The sequence below is a fragment of the Pipistrellus hanaki genome (assembly GCF_964339955.1).
Source record: "Pipistrellus hanaki genome assembly, chromosome: 1".
NCBI lineage: Eukaryota > Metazoa > Chordata > Mammalia > Chiroptera > Vespertilionidae > Pipistrellus > Pipistrellus hanaki.
In genome coordinates, this window is record NC_140503.1 from 136,108,243 (window position 1) to 136,112,132 (window position 3,890).

Sequence of the window (3,890 nt, forward strand, 5' to 3'; positions counted from 1 at the left end):
CCGGGCTGGTCGAGCTGGCATGGTGTGTGCAATAAATACATCCATGGGGCTGTTCTCTGTGACTGGGAAGCACCCACACCAGCAGGTCAGTCCTACAGGTCCCCAGCTTCACAAGGCCCTTGCTGTCCTTCTGCTCAGCACATTTGGTGTCCACCTCTCGCCGTCGCTCTTCCTGCTTCTTCCGGGCCAGCTCAGCCTTCACCTGCTGGCTCTTGGTCTCCAGTCCATCCCAGTTGTCCTCACTCCACAAATCAGGTCAGCAAGGGGGTCGCCTTTGTCACTGGGCTCTGGTCCACCCTAATTATACTTGCTGGTCAGCAGGGTGCCCTCACGGAGTGTCTCCTAAGGACCTGGCTCCAGCCAAACCTTCTCCCACGAGCCTTCAACTTTCCAGCTGCTCCAGTCTGACTCGGGAGATTTGTAGTCAGGGTTGCTGGTCTGCCCAGTGTGGCTGGTTTTGGCCCCCAATACTCTAGTTGTCCTTCTGGGCTAATACAGAAGTTGTCCTTCTGGTCTCCTGCCCTGAGCTGCCCCAATCTATGTCATCCCATCTGTTGGCAGCACTGCTGACCTCTGCTATGTTCTTGCCTTCCTCTTATGCCTCCTAGTCTCCTGAGGTAATGGGTGTGGGAGAGGCAGGGCTGGAAGCCAAGGCAGGAAGTCCCTCAGGCATGGATATCTGGGAGACTTTGGGCTCACTGGGGGCAGCTTTGGGGTGTGCATGGAACAGCTTGGAGGTGAGCAAGGAGACCCCTGTCACAGTCCATCCTGCCCAATCTGGCTGTGGCTCCTCTAATTCCAGGGCTGGAGGCAACAAGGACATTCTTCTCCACTTTGGCCAGTTGGGAAGGGTCCTCTGACACAGACTCCAGTTTGGAAAGGAAACTTTAAATGGCCTTGAAGGCTTGGTCCCACACAGATCTTTTGGGATCCACAGTGAGGCCATGGAGCACAGGCAGGATTTTGTGGGTGCAGTCATCGAATAGAGTTTGTGGGTGGCAGCGAAGCCCAAAACACCGGTAATCTGAGATGGTGCAAATGGGTCCTTAGTGGCCCAGCTGAAGGTGGAGGTGTGGGCCCTGTGTCTTGTACTGGCACTGAGGAAGCAGCCGATTTTTTCCCAGACAGATGGTGATGGAGCAGCAATGGGGCCCTGCTCATCCTGAGCCTGCAGTCGAGTTAAGTGCTTCATCAGCTCCACATTGAGTTTGGCCTCATTCAGCTTCAGGGCCAAGAGCAGCATGGACTTGACTATCTACTTCCAGTTGACAGGATTGGTGTCCCAGATGCCATGCACAACTCAGGGAAAGATCTGGATATTGACTGTTGCCTCATCAAAGTATTGGATGAACTGTTCCATCTGCTGCAGGGGGCTGATGTAGATGGCCCGATCAGCGGATGAGAACATCTTGACCCCAACAGGGATGATCTGCTGATACTCCTCATCACTGAGAAACTTGCCCTCTTGAAGAGAGGGGTGAGGACCACAGCCCCTCCATTTCCAAACTCAAAGGCAGTCAGCAGCTGGGGCAGCACCTTGTGCCACAGAAATCTCTCGGAAGAAGTCTAGGCTCTGACTCAACTCTTGGAAGAACTTTTGCTTCTCAGCCAGCTCTTTGATCTGAATCTCTTCCAGGAACAGGTTGGTCTTCACAAAGCAGTTGTTCATAAATCCACCAGGTGCCTGGCAGTTCTGCAGGAAGTGGGCTAGGTTGGGATGCATCTTGGAGGCTCCAACCAGGTTGCAATAATGGGGCACCAGCGATTTGGAGATCTTCCCATGGGGTGGCCCAAGGTAGGGGCCCATTAAAGACTTCCCAGATATCTGAGGCAGCCCAAGTGCCATATGTTAGCTGACCATTTCTCTCTGACGGTTTTGCCACTGACATCAGACAACTCTGGAGGGTCATACTGCTCAAGCTTGGAGATCTCCTTGCAGAGGGGTGCCCACCAGCCATGGCCCTGGGCGAGTACATGTAGTCCAGGCCCCCAAGCTTCCACTCGCCGGCACAGCCCACAAACACAGCAGCCATATATACATTGTTGTGAATGAGGCTACAGTCATTGACGAGGAAGCTGAGGGCTTTCACCATCTGGTGCAGCCCCCAGGAGAGCTCCAGCTCCTTGGGGCCACTGTCACTACGTGGAGGAATTTGTCTGTCTCCAGGCCATCGATGTAGGCCAGAATTTTGAGGTACTTGATGGCAGCTTTGGCCACATGGGTCTGCTCTTTGGTGCCAGGCTTCACATCGTACATGAAGATGGACATCAGGCTGCCTGTGGCCTCCTTGCACCCACAGTGCAGGGCCCAGGGCCCGAGAGGGCTGAGCTGGAATGGAAATCCTGGACCAGGTCCTGGACAAAGAACCACATTGTCTCTGCCGCTGCGGGCTCAGGTGCCTCTGCTCCGTATTCTCAGCAGCCCAAGCTGGGGCGAGGTGGGGCCTCAAGGAGCAAGGAAATTTGATGGGGGAAAAAATATTGTCCCTGGGGACCCTGAGATGACTGAAGGTAGCTTGAGATCACCAAGTGTTTTAGAAAAAGAACTTATGCTTCAATAATAAAGGGGACTATAAGAAGATGTCACATTGATTAGAAAATAAATTTTTAATTTCATACATCAGCCCAGCATTTGTTGGCCTTCCTACAGTTGACTTCAGTGTACAGGAGGGTCCAGAGAAATGTTAGTAATTTTCCAGATGAAATCAGATGTTTGTGCTGGGAATGGAGGAGATTGCTAACATCATACATAGATATGAAATGGTAGACACTAAACAGTATTGACCCAGTCTCTTCAATAAAGGACCACTTGTGAATGTGGACATTCTGAAATGAGATGCACAAAGACAAAAAAGTAAAATAGCCCATTAATACATTTATATTGATTATATGATAAGGTGATAAGATTTTAGATATACTGGGTTAGATATATTATTCAAATTCATTTTACCTGTTCATTTTATTCTTTTTTCAATGTGATTAAAAAAAAACACTTAAAAGGCATTTTCAATTTCTTTTTTAATATATTTTTATTGATTTTTTACAGAGAGGAAGGGAGAGAGATAGAGAGCTAGAAACGTCGATGAGAGAGAAACACCGACCAGCTGCCTCTTGCACACCCCCCACCGGGGATGTGCCCGCAACCAACATACATGCCCCTGACCGGAATCGAACCTGGGACCTTTCAGTCCACAGACCGACGCTCTACCACTGAGCCAAACCGGCTTTGGCGGCATTTTCAATTTCTGTTTGATAGTCCTCACTCAGGATATCTCGGCACCTGGAATATGAAGAGCCTTGTTTGGCCAAAAAAAAAAGACAGAGCATCCAATCTTTCCTAAGCTAACTAGACTTCTATACTCCATTATGTAAAACATTTATAAATCTTCCTTGAAATGGCAATTTTCCACAGTAAACAATTTCAAAAATCTGTTATAATAACATTTCCATATTTGGCTCAGTCTAACTCAGACTCCACTCCCTGTCACATTGTGTCTTCTGACAAATCCACAATTTTATACCTATACGGCATGTTTGTTAACTGAGCAGATTCAGCTGGAACCTATGAGGCAGAACCTGTTGGTGATGCATTTTATAATAATCAATTTATTAATATTATCATCTATTAAACAATTAATATTCCTCAAATAGCAAACCACCCTTCTAAATATTTGCACATCTTTACAAATATTTAAACAAGAGTAACAAATATCCAATTAAACTTATGAAAACGTAAGACCACCAATCAATCATGTAAAATTATTTTTTAATGCTTTAACCATCTTAAAAAACTTTAAAATGTATAAAATATCAAGTAAATTCCAAGAGTCATTATTAGAAACCCATAATTTAATTGGTCTCAAAAGAATTAGCTTTGTCTTTTATCTTAA

The 3,890-nt window shown here is 47.2% G+C and overlaps 1 pseudogene across 1 annotated transcript; it reads right to left on the bottom strand.

Annotated features, from left to right (window-relative positions):
• Window positions 1–604: 604 nt before the first annotated feature.
• LOC311620953 (N-terminal kinase-like protein) lies at window positions 605–3,532 on the bottom strand (annotated as a pseudogene). The gene is made up of 3 exons: window positions 3,489–3,532; window positions 3,222–3,280; window positions 605–2,355 (listed from the first exon to the last, which is right to left on the bottom strand). The product of its transcript is annotated as an N-terminal kinase-like protein (transcript).
• Window positions 3,533–3,890: the final 358 nt, after the last annotated feature.